Source organism: Dipodomys merriami, unplaced genomic scaffold (assembly GCF_024711535.1).
Source record: "Dipodomys merriami isolate MVZ:Mamm:240054 unplaced genomic scaffold, mDipMer1.0.p SCAF_15, whole genome shotgun sequence".
NCBI classification, from domain to species: Eukaryota; Metazoa; Chordata; class Mammalia; order Rodentia; family Heteromyidae; genus Dipodomys; species Dipodomys merriami.
The window spans coordinates 9,572,269-9,590,698 of record NW_027202826.1 but is presented as its reverse complement, the minus strand read 5'-3'; the positions used below and the strand labels follow the sequence as shown (position 1 = coordinate 9,590,698).

Sequence of the window (18,430 nt, the reverse complement as noted above, 5' to 3'; positions counted from 1 at the left end):
TATGGACTCTATCTTCTAAGTAAAATACTTTCATTTTCCTTTTGAATTACGTTTTAAGACTTCATCCTGATAGGAGAAGTGTAAAATGAAACCATAAGGTGTTTAAACATCATGTACCTCTCTGTGATTTCTTTTTTCCTTTTCAACTTGGACTGATAATGACCTTATAAGATTTAGAAAAATGTGCATTTCTTTTTAAAATGCAGTGCATTCATTTCAGGAAAGGCTGCATGTATCTTTTTAGGACATAAAAATATGGAGTTTATTCTTGGTGGTAATCCTTCCAGTATGATCGCTTTATTCATTTTAGTGGATTTTAAGTAGCTATCAATTGTCTTTAGACTTAATATATTAGCTCTGGATATATTTTTTTTCCCTGTGAATTTACTAAGAACTGACATAAACATTGTTTCTAACACTTCTGTAGACAAAGAAGATGCTGTTAGCAGCCCAGAGGCTTACGGTATTTGCAATAAAACCAAGGAGCTAATAAGGCCTAAGAAATTAACTTAACCAGAACAGCTTATTACCCTTATTTTGAATGTGCAAATAATCTCTTGTATACAAATTATTTTTAAATTTAGGAGATATTTAAGGAGAAAAAAATCCCCATTGTTCTAAAGAATGGGAGTTCAAAAGAAATAGCCAGAACTCCACTTAATTGTTCTGTTTCCTATTAAAAGATGTAGGGAATTTGATGAACCCTGTGGAACATTTCTGTATTTCATTTATATTTTTGTTTGCCTGCATAGTCTGTTTTTATTTATTTTTGCTTGTTTTGCACCAAGTCAGAGCTTCCATGTACACTAAGCAAGTAGCACCCTACCATTGAGTTACAGTGTCAGACAGTCTCTGTACGTCATGCCAAGCCAGCTTGTTATCTTGTTATCTTTCTGTCTAGGCTCCTGGAGTAAATGGGAGTACTGCATCTACTCCCATTCTTATCCTCCATAACCTCCACTTACTTAAAATGACTTGGTTCCATGTTAAGTCTCCTGGGAATTATCATTTAGACAAGTAAGAGTATAAGTGATTGTTGGATTTCTCCATGCTATACCTCTGTCTCAGCACATGCATCTAAGTGAATGAAACAAATAATGAAAAGTAAACTTTTAAGTACATTGATCTGCAAAAGCTGATTATATGTATATAAAGGCAAGAGTAGGAACTATCAGAATCTTCCAACAGTGCATTTTCTTTTGTTAGCATTTTAACAAGATTAAGAAGCAAGATTTACTCATTACAGAAAGGACTTTTAGAGCCAAATGGATTTGTGGCTTTACTGTATCCCTGTTAGAATGTAAAAAAGCTCTGATGCAACATTAAAGTGTCGGTATTGGGCCTGCTGCTGGTTTTTTAGTTTATATGCTCAGAACTCTTCTTCCATTTGTAGCCTTTCTTCTCAATATATGTTATCATTGTAATTGTGAGATTAAGGTTTAGTGTTAAAATGTATTTGATAGTCCATATTTGAAGTTATTGAGATTAATTTAGACAATAATGTTGCTTGTCAGGGCTAGTTCAGCTCCCATCAATGATTTTTTTTTATGCCAGTCCTGGGGCTTGAACTCAAGGCCTAAGCCCTGTCCCTGAGCTCTTTTGCTCAAGACTAGTGCTCTACTATTTGAGCCACAGCTCTACTTCTAGCTTTTAAAAAATGACTAATTAGAGGTAAGAATCTCATAGACTTTCCTGCCCCTGCTGGCTTTGTACAGTGATCCTCAAATCTCAGTCTTGTGCATAGATACAGGATTACAGATATGAGCTAGTGGTGCCTTGCTTGATTTTTTTTCCTTTTTTAGTGAGTACCCACTATTGTATTTGTTTACCCTTTCTTTGTTCCACCTTTTCCGTGTCCCCTCTTAGGAAGTATTTTTTCTTTAATCTTTCTCTTCTTCTTTCTCTTCAGAGTTGAATATTGATATTTTCATATCAATATTTGGTGTATAATCATATGTATGACAAACTTGTCAACACATGTGCTTGCCTCTGGAGATACTGAAGGAAACATGGCAAACTTTTTAAAGAAGTTTGCAACCTTTGTTTGTTCCTTTGACTTTTGCCCTTGGTATTTATAGTTGTCTTTATCTAGGCTGTTTTTTTTTGGGGGGGGGGTCCGGTTGTGGGGCCTGAACTCTGGGCCTGGGCGCTGTCCCTCAGCTCTTCAGCTCACGGCTAGCGCTCTACCACTTGAGCCACAGCGCCACTTCCGGCTTTTTTCTTTTTGCTTATGTGGTGCTGAGGAATTGAACCCAGGGCCTCAGGCATGTAAGGCAAGCGCTCTACCACTGAGCCACCTTCCCAGCCCCTAGGCTGTTTTTTTTTTTTAATTGTGAAAATACCATACAGAGGGGTTACAATTACATGAGCAAGGTAATTAGTACATTTCTTATCAAGCATTGTTGCCTCCTCCTTTGTTTCCCCTTACCATCCCTTCCCATTTTCCCCCTCCCCCCCTTACCCCCTCCTGCCTCCCCCCTCCGTGTGCACCAAAGTTGTAAAGTTCCTTTTTCGACATAACGTCTTGTACAGCTCATTGTTGCAATGGGCCCACCTGTATCCCTATTAAAACAATTTATTTTTTCCCTTCCCCTCCACAAATTATGCCAACATCAAATACAGCGAAAACAGGGGTTATACCATGAGGGAGGGACATACAAAGGCCCCGAGTAGCAAAAACGATCCTTAACAGAAAGAACAGTGATGGAGGAATATCAATACCAAATTTCAAACTCTACTACAAAGCCATAATAATCAAAACAGCTTAGTACTGGCACAAGAAGAGACCTCAGGACCAATGGAATAGAGTTGAAAACCCAGAAATGAACCCACAGACCTATAGCCATCTAATCTTCGATAAGGGAGCCAAAAAAAAAAAAAAAACCAGAATGGAAGAAAGACAGCCTCATCAGTAAATGGTGCTGGCAAAATTGGTTAATCACTTGTAGAAAACCTGCACCAGAATCAACTCCAAATGGATCAAAGACCTTGGAGTCAAAGCAAACACACTGTAAACATTACAGGACGCAATAGGAGATACCCTAGGTCTACTTGGCACAGGCCGAAATTTTCTTAATAGAGACCCAGAAACACAACAAATCAAAGAAAGGTTAGACAAATGGGATTGCATGAAATTGCAGAACTTCTGCATAACAAAGGGCATAGCTAGCAAGATCAATAGAAAGCCCACGGATTGGGAGAAGATCTTCACTAGCCATACAATGGACAAGGGTCTCTTATCTAAAATATAGCTGGAACTCAAAAAATTAAATCCACCAACAACAAATCCTCAAAGAAAGAACTGCCCAATAAATAAGTGGGCTAAAGACTTACAGAGAAACTTCTCTGAAGAGGAAAGAAGCATGGCCAATAGACACATGAAGAAATGCTCAACCTCCCTAGCCATAAAAGAAATGCAAATCAAAATAACATTGAGATACCACCTCACTCCAGTTAGAATGGCAAAAATCAAGAACTCTAATAACAACAGATGCTGGAGGAGATGTGACACAAGGGAACCCTACTGCATTGTAGGCTGTTTTTTCCTGATATGTAAAGATCTAGTAGAATCTCTTAATTCTGCCCCCTATCCCCACCCTGCTAGAGATTGAACCCAGGGCTTTGTACCTGTTAAACAAGCACACTGCTACTTGAGCACTTCCACCCCTCGCAGAATCTCTCTGGGCTGTGAAGCTCTGCAGCATTTATATAGTGGTATTTGAGTGTATTGTTTGCATTCGTGTTTTCTCCTCAATGTTTCAAATCTACTAAATCTAATTTTTTTTAAACTATACACGAGTAGTATTGAAAGGTTTGTTTTCACTTGCTTACTTTTCATTCTCTCTTGAACTCACTTCTCTTAGGCTTTTGTTCCACTATTCTACTGAAATTGTTCTTTCCAAGCTTATTGGTACCTTGGAGATTTCTAAGTCCAGTAATCAATTCTTAATCCTCTGTCTTGGTTTATTAGGACCCTGTGCTATGGCTGATTGCCACCTTTTTTGTGAAATGCTTTGTCATTTGGATTCAGAGACACTGTATTCTTTTATTACTACTGTTTTTGTCCGCAGCATTCTTTACTAGTTTATCTTCATTTTTCAACCATTTTGTTATTGGGGTGACCCAGACCTTAATCTTTAGACTTCTCCTTTTCTTGTCTCTGGCTCTTACTCATGTTTTTGAAGTGATGAGCCAATCTGCATCTCTATTATATAAACTGTCTCCAGTCAAATTATTATATCACATAATATACTCAACTATTCAATATCATCACTTAGATATTTAGTATTAATTTGTGCAGAACAAGCTGCTTCCATGGATAAATTTACATCTCAGTCAGTGACAGAACAAAAAAGAACTTCATTTTTTTTAAAATTTAATTTAATTTTTTTGTGAACATACTGTACAGAGGGGTTACAATTACATGGGCAGGATAATGCGTACATTTCTTATCAAGCATTGCAGCCTCCTCCTTTGTTTACCCTTCACATCCCTTCCCAGCCTCCCCCCTCAACGCCCCCTCCCAATCCCCCCCCAAGAACTTCATTTCTTTTTCATATAAATGTTCAAGCCATGTGTCTGATAGCTGATTGTCTCTGATTTTTAGCTTTACTATCTACAGTTCTTGGTGTCTGTGTTTGCCACATTCATCTGTAACAAGGCCATGAAAAGGAAAACAAAATACATGCCTGTATGTAAAGAAACATTGTGTGTCAGCCTTAGGGAAAAGGCACACAGCACTTCTCACATTCAATGAATGGCTAGAACTCAGCCACAAAGCCACCTTAACTACGTGGATACTGATGTTAACAATCTCATTGTGTGCCTAGAGGAAAAAGAGGAAAAGGGGTTTCTGCCCTTTCTGCCACAGAATTTTTTAACTAGACACTTCAAATAAAGCATGTTTAAAATTAAATTTCAGATCTCTTCTCTTCCCATTTTGCCTTCACTTTTTCCTTTTTCTTTTTTTTTTTTTTTCTTCTTTGTTTTTGTTTTGGTGCTTGGGATTGAACCTAGGACTTGTATATGCTAAGCACATTAGCCCTAAAACTAAATTTTAGGCTTTCTTTGTCAAAACTTATTCCTCTTACATTCTCTTTCATTTCAGGTTGTGTCAGTTATATTCTGTGAATTTCTCAGATCAAAATCCTTGTCTCCTTTTCATATCCTGTATATGATCTGTTAGTATGCCATTTTACTCAATCTTCAAATTCTGCAGAATTCAGTGGCTTCTCTCCACTCTAAATGCTTCCACTTCTCTGGATGTCATCATTTTCTAGATTATTGCAAACTCCCCATACTAGATTAGAATTTATGACATCAACCTTCACCCCCAAATCAGTTTCTTTCTACTGCCAGACTAATCGTATTAACATAAATTGGATCTGGTCATTTTTCTACTTAAAACCTTCTAGTGCCTCATCCCATAGAGAATAAAAGTCAAATTCTTTTCTTAACCTATAGAGTTTTATAGGACTTAGCCTTCTTTTAATAACTGTGTGATCTCAATTTATTTTGTAATTTGTTATCCATCCAAAGTGACCTCTTTCTGATGTTTTGGTCCCAACCAAGTGTATTTTCTTTAGAGACTTGTCCCTACCTGAATTTCTCTTCCATAAGACATCAGTAATACTTAGGCCTTTCCCTTGCTTAGGGTCTTTGTTAAATGAAGACTCAGAGAATTCTTTTCTAGTCAGCTTATTTTAAGATACCAGCATGTCTCCTCCTCATTCCATGATATTTTCCTTTTCTTTTATGTGTTGTTGTTCTCTGTGGTATTTCTTATTATCTGTGGCAGATATGACCAGTTGGCTACCATAGTTTCGTGTTCTTTACAGAAACTAGAGTTGTTGCTGGAAGATGACTTCCCAGCTAGGGACCACATTTGCCCAAGTGTAATTATGAGCCTTGGTCAGATCTATGAAATGCAAGTGAAGGACATGAGTGTCAGGCTCGCACTCAAGGTGTGGGGCATCTGCTTGGCATTTTCTGTGGTTTAAAGTTTTTTTTTTTTTTTCCCCATCTCTCTTCTTTGCTTCAGGGTTTTGACTTCTGTGTTTCAGTTCTGGACTAATGTTGCTCCATGCAACATTGAATTAGTTTTGTATATCACATGCTTTGAGGTTTGTTTTATAGTGAAAAAAATTGCCTTGTATTCTTGAACTTTTTTCCATGATTTACTTCTTTTAGACATACTGTCCACCTCATATCGTAGAGAATTTAGATAAGCAGATTTCAATAGTAAAAATTAGAAAAAATTAGGGCAAATTAGAAAACCAGGAAATTTAAAAATTGATGCTGAAGACTTTGATTGTAACTTGCTCAAATTATTCCAGTAACCTTGCTGTGTCCTCATTTCAACTTTTTTTTTTGGGGGGGGGCGTTGGTCGTGGGGCTTGAATTCTGGATCTGGGTGCTGTCCCTTAGCATTTCAGCTTAATGCTAGCGCTCTACCACTTGAGCCACAGCGCCACTTCTGGCTTTCTGCTGGTTTATTGAAGATCAGAGTCTGATGGACTTTCCTGCACAGACTGGCTTTGAACAGTGATCCTCAGATCTCAGCCTCCTGAGTAGCTAGGATTATAGGCATAAGCCACCAGCACTTGGCTATCATTTCAAATATTTTTTACCTTTAATTTTTTTAAATCTCTTTTCACAGTTACTATTCTCTACAGTTGTTGTACTTGTTTATGTCTCTTTACTGCCTTCACACAACTGTAGTCATGAGTATGATGTAGTGCATGGCAGGAGTGCAGCTGTGCTAAGAGAGAGTGAGTTGAGCTGGCAGATGTAAGAGTAGCTAATAAAATGAGCCAAAGCCTTGAAACACTGACTTGGGCCGTGCAAGCAAGAGTCTAGGCATGGAAGGAATGCCGATTTCTCTGTTACAGTTCCCTGCCAGAGACTGGTTCACTTGTTGAGGTTCATTAGACCTGGGGGGCGGGAGGGGTAGTTTTTCCATCTTTCCTAAGAAAGGAGACTTCAGAGCAGGGGTGTAGGAAGAGCCTTCTTCTAAGGCTTCAGATAAAGAGGCCTTGGGATAAAGTGTCAGGGCAGGAAAGCGAGTAAGCAAAGAGCATATCCCTGCGGCCTGAGACCTTGGCTGCAGCTTCCCCCTAGACTGCAAAGACTTGGCTGAACATCAACCCTGGTGAGGGAGAGAAGCTTCCCCCCTTGAGGCCTGCCAGGTAAAGCCTTTGGTGAGCCCTGAAACAATCACGGGTCTACCAGGAGAGCAGACTCCCCAGATGTTTCTTCATGATTTGGCACCTTATTCTATAGACTCTTGTTTGGCCACTTCTTGCCTTATATTTTGCAAAAATTCTGGAAACACTTAACATTAGCCTATAGTTGGTTTGGCTTTGCTAGTGCTATTCCCTAAGAAAGAAGACTCGTCTGATTTTATTGTCCTAGCTAATATTTGTCAGTAGTTTTTGTCAAGTTGTGGGCTATGAAGTCCTTTTGTTACACCTCATAGTGCCCTTCCACTGTGTTCCTTGGGCCCTCACCTTGTATTACGATTATCTCTTCATTTGTCTGTTTCTCTCATTGGTCTGGGGAGTTTGTGAGAGTAATGATTCTTTCATTCTAAATGGCTGAATTTCCAGTGAACAGCACAGGTTCTTAGGCATCATTGGTGCTCAGTTTAAGTGTCTTTTGATTAAGTAAATAAGCAAGTGCATGAAATAAGCAAAATATCAGCTTATTAGTTCTTAATCTCTGGACTTTTGTGGTATGGCCTGCACCTATCTTTTCTTACTTCCTACTGGACCAACTAAATAAGACTGCTTTCATTTTCTGACCTCAGTATACGTCTTCTCTCTGAAAAGCCCACAATATGTCTTCTCTGTATATCTAGTCCATACTTCACCTTTTGTTCAAGATGTTCTCAAAAATCTCCCACTTCTGAAGCCTTTCCAACAGATGTTAATACTCATTTCATGTACCCTTGGTCTCTGGACTGTTAGTTTTCTTATGTCTTGGACTTCACATCATATAATGGTTTATTTTGTCATACTTTCAAAAATTAGATTGTTAGTGCCTTAAGATTAGAGACTACTGTGTGTCCTCATATGATTGTGCATTACATCACCACAGCCAGTGCTCTCCAAAGAAGAGAGATACTCAGAAAACCAAAGCGGGACTGATAATTGAGAACCAGAAAAAAAATGTAATGCAGTAGCAAAGAGAGGGAAATAAATCATTTCAGAATGTGAATAATTGCTTCAGAATTGAAAATACTAGGAAGTTTCTAGGAGATGACAGCAACTATTCAGAGAATTGACTTCCAACTGTCTCAAGAACCTGGAAGTGAAACTTAATAAGCCTGTTTTCCCCTGTGGATAAGGAGCACATACTTTTTTGCTAATGCTTTAATTTGTCTAATTTGAAAACCACAGAAAATATGTTTTCCTTTTTTACAAGTTAAAAATCAGCTATTTGCTCCCATTTTCCTTAGAGTTTTAGACTAAAGGCAGGAACTTTTGGATTGTGCTAGATTGTTGTTCCATGCAAATCTTTAAAATATTTAATCATAAAATTATTATATTGTGGAGTATGATACTTCTTTGTTTTTCCTTCTTATCCTGTTACCACTAAATATACTGGGAGGAAGGAAGGACATGAGGAGTAACTAACAATAGATGCGTAGTGTTTGAGAGAGTGATAAAAATGTTCTAAAACTAGATTATGGGGATGATAGTTCAACTGAAAAAATATTAGAAACCATTATATTTGTATTGTATAGTCTTAACACGTGAACTTCATGGTATTAAAAATTATCCATCTCAACACTGTCAAAAAGCAAAAACTAAAAGTTTTTCTGCATTCATCTCTCTGGACAAATAAATAGTGGTACCCATTCATTGCTTTGACAAGTGGTTCGTTACTCATTTGCCTTTGTTAGCACCATTCCCTTGTCATTCTCCTGTTATCTTTTTGCTTCCTTCTGATTTCTCTTACTGATTCTTCTTCTGCAGTTTAAAAACATTGGCATTTCTCAGATTTCACTCTCACCTTTCTCCTCTTCTATGAATGATCTCTGTCCCAAGTCTAGCATGATACCTGGCTTACATTAACTATTTATTATGCTTTTGCTAGATGAATGTCTGAGTTGCTGATTCCAAGGCTGGTGGCTCTGTAATGCACAGCCCTTCAGGCTCTAGATTTACATTGTTTTCCTGTTACTAAGCATCCAGGACATGGTCTTTCTTCCCACCTTCCCCTGCTTTGTTTGGACTCATTTTGGTTAAGTAACATCTTTATTCTCTCATTTCCCTCAATTTTAATCTCATTATCTCATTTTCTACCCTCCCAAGTGAGGGCCTATATTTTCAATTTCAGGTATGTCTGTCAGATCTTGACCTCCAGCTCTGTATCCATTGTCTTAATACAAAGCCAATAATATTCCCCTCTCCCATTGTGACAGCTGATATTGTCTCTGCTGACTGCAAAATGGAAAGGCAGCTACTTTAGTTAACTGTACACAGCCTTTTGAAAACGGAATCTAAACCCAGGCTTCTTACCTCGGCTTTCGCTATCCTGAGGCTGGCTCACTATGGTATTTCTTACCCAGCTTCTTAGGTAAAAGTGCTCTTTGTGTCTCCATGCCTTCGTCTGTGTTATTTCTTTGATCTCAAATGTCTTTTCCACTTTTTTTCCCCAGTAGAGTCTTGCTTAACACTTAAGTTTCTGTTTAAAAGTCATCTATTCATTGTTTAATCAATTATTTATTAAGTGCTTCCTTTGTAACAGTTGCTGTGCTTGGTCAATGAATTAGATAGACACAAACCCTTGTCCTCATGGAACCTACAAAATATATCCTCATTGAAACCTTAATGAAATCTTCAATCCTCCCAGGCAGGCTTAATTAGTACTTTGATTATAACTATAATAGTAGCCAATAAGATATTGTAGAAGAAATGCAGTCATGAAAAGCTCATTGCTTTAGAAGTCAAGTAGTCTCTTATTATTTGTTCTGATAGTAAGACTTAATTTCTTCATCTTTGAAATGTGAATAACAGTATTTAATCATGGCAGGGGTATTGATATGCTTGGTGATTTTATATAGAGAGAGGCGGGGGGGAGGGAGGGAAGGAGGGAGGGAGAGAGAGAGGGATGGAGGGAGGTGGGGGAGCACACAATGTCAGAGCCTGACATGGTGTCACATACCTATAATCACAGCACTTGGGAAGCTGAGGTAGGAGGATCACACAACTTTGAAGCCAGTCTGGATGACATAATAAAGTGTGTCTTGTTTGTGATCATTTGGGTAAATGCCCAAAAGTGGGATTGCTGGGTCATAGGAGAGCTGTATGTGGACTCTTTTTTTTTTTTTTTTGTCTGTCATGGGGCTTAAACTGTGGGCCTGGGCGCTGTCCCTCAGCTCTTCAGCTCAGGGAGAGCGCTCTACCGCTTGAGCCACAGTGCCACTTCCGGTTTTCTAGTGGGTTATTGAAGATAAGCGTTTCATGGACTTTTCCTGCCTGGGCTGGCTTTGATCCTCAGATCTCAGCCTCCTAAGTAGCTAGGATTACAGTCATGAGCCACGAGCGCCCGGCATATGTGGAGTGTTTTGAGGAACCTCCATACTACTTTCTAAAGTGGTTGAACAAGTTTACACTCCCACCAACAAAACTAAAGCTACCAGCACAACTGTGTTTATTGCAGCATTATTTACCATAGCTAAGATATGGAACCAACCCAAATGCCTCTCCGTAGATGAATGGATCAAGAAAATGTGGTATATATACACAATGGAATTCTATGCCTCCATCAGAAAGAATGACATTGCCCTATTTGTTAGGAAATGGAAAGACTTGGAAAAAAATTATATTAACTGAAGTAAGCCAGGCCCAAAGAAACATAGGTCCCATGGTTTCCCTTATTTGCAATAACTAGTATATGTCTGATACAAGCAGAAACAGATAAGATGATGTTAGGTGAAATGAACCCCAAGATAAGTATTCAAATGTTTTTTTCTTTCATGTGATTGTTTCTAACATATTTATAAGATGATTTCTTTGTTGCTTTGTATGTCCCTCCCCCATGGTATAAGCCCTGCTTTCACTGTCTTTGATGTTGGTATAATTTGTGGAGGGAAAGGGAAAAAACATATTGTTTAAATAGGGATAAAGATGGACCCATTCTAACAATGAGATTGTACAAGACGTTATGTCGGAAAATGAACTTTACAACTTTAGTGGGAGTGGGGATGGAAGGGCAGGGATGGTAAGGGGAAACAAAGGAGGAGGCAACAATGCTTGATAAGAAATGTACTCATTACCTTGCTTATGTAATTGTAACCCCTCTGTACGGTATTTTCACAATAAAAAACATTAATAATAAAGTATGTCTCTGGAAACAAAATAGCAAAATATCTAGTACAGTGCGCCCTAAACCAATAAATGTTAACTATTTTAATGTTAGTTTTTACATTTAATAATCACCTCTCAATTTCCTTTCCAATGACACAATTATATTTTACTTTTTAGTTGCCTTTTAGAAAGTTAATTGATAGTATAATAAATTTTAAATTTTGATTTGTCAGCTCTTACTTCCTGATTTAAAAAAAAAAACCTAAGTGAATAAAGAAATGATCAACAGACTAACAGCATACAGAGGAAGCTTGAGATCACTTCTTAAATAATCTGCAGTTATTTTAGAAAATGTCCTTGGTAATGCTTAATTGAGGTTGAGTTTCTAAATGGCTTTGCAGTGTAAATAGTAGCACTGAATAGTACCATGCAGAAAGTCACAACTACTTGAAATATAATTTTGCATAATCAAATAAAACATACACACTATTCTCAAGGTCATATAAAAATTACAAATGAGGCCTCACTAAAGACAGAATTGTGGTTTGGAATAGTCTCCTGAGCTAAGATGCAAAAAATTGGAGGTTCTTTTAATTTTCATGTCTCTTTGTCTTTTGCATTAAGAGAGCACAGAACATAGATCACCCACACTTAGTATTTGGAAAACAGGTTTGAGTTAGCCTTGTTCTTTGTCTATCTCTACATGAGCAGCATAGATTCCAGTTTGTGAGACAAAGCATTTCCTCACATCGTGTGATGCCCTGTACTACCTGTGCATTATTTCACTAAGATTTATACAGAATGTGAAACCTTTCTAGAACTTAAGCACCTTTATCTTCTAGCTGACAGTGCACAGAAAATGTTTACTACCGCTTTTAAGGGGTTACCATTTATTTAACTTGTAGCTAATGTCTATCATGAATTTTTAATATAAAAATATAGAAATAGAATCTTGCCAGAGATAGGAGTCTTAAACAGCAATGACTGGTAATATGAAAAATTAAGAACAAAATATGATGTGCTAAAAATTTCTAGGACTTAAAATTGTGCTTTAGCTAGAAGAATTTATTATTGACTTCTGTTAAGGTCAAGACTTACCAGGTATTGTCAGAGCAAAGTGGGCAAGATGGAAAAATGGGAAATGTTTCTAATATGATTGCATTGTGCCAGTTTTTCTTTTTGTCTTTTTTTTTCTTTCATTTTTTTTTGGTGGTCGTGGGGCTTGAACTCTGGGCCTGGGCACTGTTCCTTAGCTCTTCAGGTCAAGGCTAGCACTCTACCACTTGAGCCATAGCTCCACATCTGGTTTTCTGAGTGGTTTATTGGAGATAAAAGAGTCTCGTGGATGTGCCTGCCTGGGCTGGCTTTGAACTGCGATCCTCAGATCTCGGCATCTGAGAGACACCAGTGCCTGGCCAGTTTTTCTTTTTAAAGCTAGCATTCTTTTATGAACAAAGATTCACATTTCATTAAATCTGACCCTATGGAATGATTATTTAGTTTATAGTAATTGGGATATTTACATACCTACCACTGATCTCAGTAAACAACATTGCTGGGGAAACCATTCCACTCTAATGGAACATCACAGTGCTCTCTGAACATAATGACTTTGTTGAAATAATTGTTAGTGTTTTTATGTCCTTCATTACTGAATACTCATTGAATTTTGCCTCTGTTTTGACAACCAAACCTCTGAATGGTCTGACTACTTTTTCCAATAGTGAGCAAATACATATTCACTGTTTAACTGCTACTAGTTAATTTCACTTAACTGTTAGTTGGTACTGATCTGTGAGGCTTTGTTCTTTTCTCATTCCCTGGGCTTAGATTTACCTTCAGAGTAACAAACCTGAGCATTGTATGGGGAGGAGGAAAGGCAGCCTGGCCTCAGAACACATGGATGGGGTACCACACAATGATGAGAATGAGCCCTGTGTAACTCTAGAGCACACTGGACGACAATGTGTGCTGAGAACAGCGCCCTCTGGAGTTGTCCAGCTCAATAGCCATGTGGTAGCTTCAGTCTAGTCTGTCACACACAACTTTGTGAATTGTTATTTATTTTCACACTGTCCACAATTGGTCTTTTGTAAAAGAACAAGTAATGGATCTAAAGATATATTATCTCTATTTCAGATTTCAAGAATCTTGTCTTTTTGTGGAGTCTTTAATTCCTGTTTCTTGCATGGAAAGAAGAAAATATTTTTGCTTTCTTTTCCATTTCTCCCTGTTTTACCCATGTTATATATAAAATGTCCTTACTTAAACTTTCAAAAAAACCCCACATTTATCTGTGTCTTTATACAGCAGAGAATATCTACTCTGCACATTGAATTACATTGTTTTGTACTTACTTATATAGATGATACAGTGTGTTAAAGCTGTATGCACACATCACATACAATTAAAAAATAGAAGTCAGCTAACTCACACTTAGAAATGTTAATTAGACCTCCATGTAATTTTAGTATAAAACTTTGAAATTAGGTTCAAGAATGGAAAAACAAAAGTAAAATGAAGACTATTAGAATTAAAGTTAGAACATTTAACTTCAGTGCTACCCACGACAGACATGTGGTAGTTAAAGATCATACTTGGACTTGAATATTGTGTCCCAAGAGTAGACCTGTGTACAATATCTTCAGAGAGGAGGTATCAGAGCTTAGAGAACCTAGGCTCACATCCATAATTTGAACACTATTTCAGATTTTAATGGGACTGAATGTAGGTGTCATTTGTGAGAGTGTTGTCAGAACTTTAATAGAATTCTTTGGAGGGTAGATACAGACATACAAAGATGTACATATTGTTTAGTGATTAGAGGTATAGTTGTAAATTTTGACAGTGATTTCTCTCCATATTTGTATTTTGCTAGCAATCTGTTGATGAGACAGTCTTCTCAGTTTTTCTGAACATTCCATGTTCATACCTCTAAAATTGCATTTTTTGTTGTTATTGTTGGTCCTGGGGCTTGAACTCAGGGCTTGAATGCTGTCCCTGAGCTCTTTTGCTCAAGGCTAGTTCTCTACCACTTTGAGCCACAACTCTACTTCCAGGTTTTGAGTGGTTAATTGGAGATAAGAGTCTCACTGACTTTCCTGCCTGAGATGGCTTTGAACTGTGATCCTCAGGTCTCAGCCTCCTGAGTAGCTAGCTACAGGCAGGAGCCACTGACACCTGGCTTAAAATTGTATTATTTAGGTAACACATAAATGAATTGGATAAGTGTGATCAGTTTGCCAACTTTGTCCCTAGAAAGGACATTTGGAAAGTGTATCTTTTTGTTTTGTATGTATTTTTTTTAAACAATTTGATACTGGGGCTTTCACTGGGCCTATGTTTTCCCTCAGCTTTTTCATTGACAGCTGGTATGCTACCATTTGAGCCAGGCCTCCAATCTGGTTTTGCTGGTTATTCAGAGAAAGAGTCTTGGATTTTCTGCTTCAAATCTCAAATATCCAGGTCTCAGATTCCTGAGTAGCAAGGATTACAGGTGTGAGCACTGGTGCCTGGTTAATATTTCTTTAATGACAATGAAATCTTTAAGTTAATAATCAAGACTTAAAATAAGTTGACTGCCAAAGATTATTCATCCCCCTGCATAATAGTACTCTAGTATAATAAAGTTATAGGACTGAGCATGGTGATTCTTGTCTGTAATTCCAGCTACTTAGAGGCATAGATGAAGATCACTGTTAAAGGTAAAAATGTAAGACTAAAGCAAAGGGGTGTAGCTCAAGTTAAGATCAACTGTCTAATTAACAAATGTGAGACTAAGTTCAAATCACAGTACCACCAAATGTTTATGTGTATGTGTGAGAGAGAGAGACAGATAGACAGAGAGGAAGAAGAGAGGAGGAGGAAGAAGGGGAGAAGGGGAAAAGGAGGAGCAGGGAGAGAAGAGAAAGAAATCTCATATATGTAAATAACAGTTTTATACCTATAATGCCAGCTACTTGAGAGGCAGAGATAAGAGGATCTCAGTTTGAGGCCAGGTAGAATAAAATGTTCACCCTGTCTAAGAGAACAAGCTAGGAATGCTGATACTTATCTGCAGCCCCAGGTACTTAGACATAAAGGAGGGAAGATTTTGGTCCATGGCAGCTCTAGGCAAAAGCACAAGAATCACATCTGAGAAATAACAAGACAAAACCAACTAGGGGTGTAGCTGAAGTTGTAGAGCATCTGCCTAGCAAGTGCAGGTCTCTGAGTTCAAACCCCAATACTGCTGTGAGTGTGTGTGTGTGTGTGTGTGTGTGTGTGTGTGTGTGTGTGTGTGTGTGTGTGTGTGTGTGTGTGTGTGTGTGTGTGTGTGTGTGTGTGTGTGTGTGTGTGTGTGTGTGTGTGTGTGTGTGTGTATTACTCTAACTACTGTAGGAAGCGGATAAGTACCAGTTTTTGTTGTTGCATTTTGTTTATTTGAGACCAGATCTCACTATGTAACTCAAGTTGGCCTTGAGCTTCTACACTTCTGCCTCAGCCTCTTACACACCAGCCATAAATTCTATTATACTAATGAGTGTAAAAACTGTTCAGTTAGAAGTAAGCCTCTCCTAAACTTGGTATTCTGTATCACCTGGAACAGTCTGGAATTTACATGGTATGGAATAAGTGATACTAGCCTCCAGTGATACTTGGCCTTCAGATTACATTTAATTATAGTAACATTACATTGAGAAGATAGTCCTGAAATGATAGTGCTTCAGGAGATTGTGAATATCATGGTGCTGCAGCATTAAGTTCTTTGTTTGGATTATAACAAAGTGTTTTAATTATTTTTGTAGAATATTCATATTTGAAGACAGATGTATAGCTAGCTGAAATGAACCTTACTTTAAGAAACTTTTTACTGTTACTAATTGTCTGATCCTCCTATATGGCTGTTTTTATTTCAGCCAATGTCACTGTTTTGACCATCTTTTGTTAGCATGAGAGAGGACAAAATAAGTATAATTTTATTTTCTCCTAATTGTGGTTACTACTATTGTATATTGTCTTTCATGATTTTTGAACCATTTTGTATTATCTCTGATTTCTGTGCTATATATATGATAAAAAATCCTGCAAGTGCTCTGTTAGTCATTGAATTTGACGTCCCTGTATACGTTATAGTAGAATCTGTTGTTGCTCAATTTAGTAATAATTTTATCATAGCAGCTTAACATCTCTTATAATTTTAATTGTTATCAAGAAGAATGGCATCGTTTAATTTGACATCAAATGCAGAAGGATGGATGAATGACAAATTAATAATTTACCATCTTTGCATAATACTGAACATAGAGTATTAGAAGGATTGATGACATAAAAGGTTAACAAATTTTAGCAGCTTTCATTAGCTCTACATCGTCATATGTTTGTGGTGCTGACTGAAATAGGCTTTGTAGGAGATCTCAGTCTAGGGAACTAATTACTTGTGCCGATTGCCGCACTGATGAATAGACCCTCATTGTATCATTCCCCTGAAGACGAGGAACAGCCTGTGATTCACGACTGCATCCTGGCTGATATTTGATAATAATTTTAACAGATAAATGTAGGTAGGCAGAATGATGAAGTACCTATCCAAGCTCCATGACTATCAAAGCTGTACACACAGCCATCTGTGTACCTCCTTTTTCCTTCTCCACAGAGGAGAATTTTATTTCATTAACCTAGTTTAAACAATTGTTGTCTTTTTTTACATGCATATTTTATAGAAATTTTTATTTATTTTTACATGTTATCCTATCATAATTTTCTTGAAATTCAGATAGCAAAGTAAGGAAGAAAAGTAGAATGGTAAAAGAGCATTTTGATTCTTTGAGGACTACAACCCTTACTTGTTTTTGTATTCCATTTAATTGTAGTACATCTCCTTTTTCTGATGCATGACTAAAATTAACAAAGGAAGTGTTGGTTGTTCCTGTAGTCTCTGATTATTCTACATTCTCAGCAAAGACCATTGGATTCCTACTGTTTTTAAATTATTTTCTTTAATGTTCTGTTTATTGTCTATATTTTTAAATTTTGTGATAATTTTTAATCAATAGAAATACTTATTTATAAGTCTTTTGAAATTTGAAGACGTCTTTTTTAAAACATCAAAAAAGGATAAGTTTTACATGGGTATCTTGGAACTGTCATTTGGTCAAGAGTACTAATTTGTCACTTCTGACAAGTATAATTTTATTAGCTCATGAAATGCAACTCTGGTTTTATTTTGTATTAGTCATTCCTGCAGAAATTTTGTTTATGAAGAATTTCTTAAATTTTGTTCTTGAAACTTACAGGGTTTGTGCTCTATTTAATGAATAAATAGATTCTTGAGACATCATTGTTATTCCTGAAAATAACCTCATATGATTTTCCTTATAAAATATTTTTCCACATTCTAGATCATGATTACTTGGCAGCAGGAAAAGTTGACATTTATATGTTGCCATATAAAAGATATATATAATTGGAGAAAAATCATAGAACTTGAATTTTAAAAAGTACATTTCCCAAAGCATGTTTTTGATATAGCAATTATTGCACATCATATAGCATGTAGTTTTTAATTAAATATAAAAGCAGGCTACATAAAACAGAAATTCAATCTGATTTGCTTGAAAATAGATTGCTATTTCACTCTACAGGAATGGTTTATTTAAAAACAGTAAATGGAAAAGAAATGCATTTTCTTGTGTTGTTCTAAGCCTCAGGGGCTAAATGTAATGAATATTTTAAGAGATTATTTTAATTAAATTCCTGCACATCTAAACAGAGTAATATTTTATTATCACATACATAACCATGTAACTGAGATATTCATTAAAGTTAACACTTTCTGGACCAAGAATTCATGGTATGATTTACTGACCTTGTGCAAAAAGGCACAAATTAGGAAGAAAAATGAAGGGGGACAGACTTTGATTAATATAGGTAATGCTATACCATATTTATAATAGCCTTTTCCCTATTCTGGTTTATAAATGCAGCCACAGAGAAAGGTGCCCTGCTGAGGCTGAAATGAGGCTGAAATCAGAGCACATGCCACTGGAGTGTGGGGAAACTGATCACACTGTCAGCAATTCATTTCAAAATGATGTATTTAGTGCTCATTTCACCTTCCAAGAAAAGGAAAAGGA

The 18,430-nt window shown here is 37.0% G+C and overlaps 1 protein-coding gene across 3 annotated transcripts in view; it reads left to right on the top strand.

The window, feature by feature from the left end:
- Lrba (LPS responsive beige-like anchor protein) overlaps positions 1-18,430 on the top strand; it is a 445,034-nt gene that overhangs the window by 215,927 nt on the left and 210,677 nt on the right. The gene's annotated exons all lie outside the window — the stretch shown is intronic.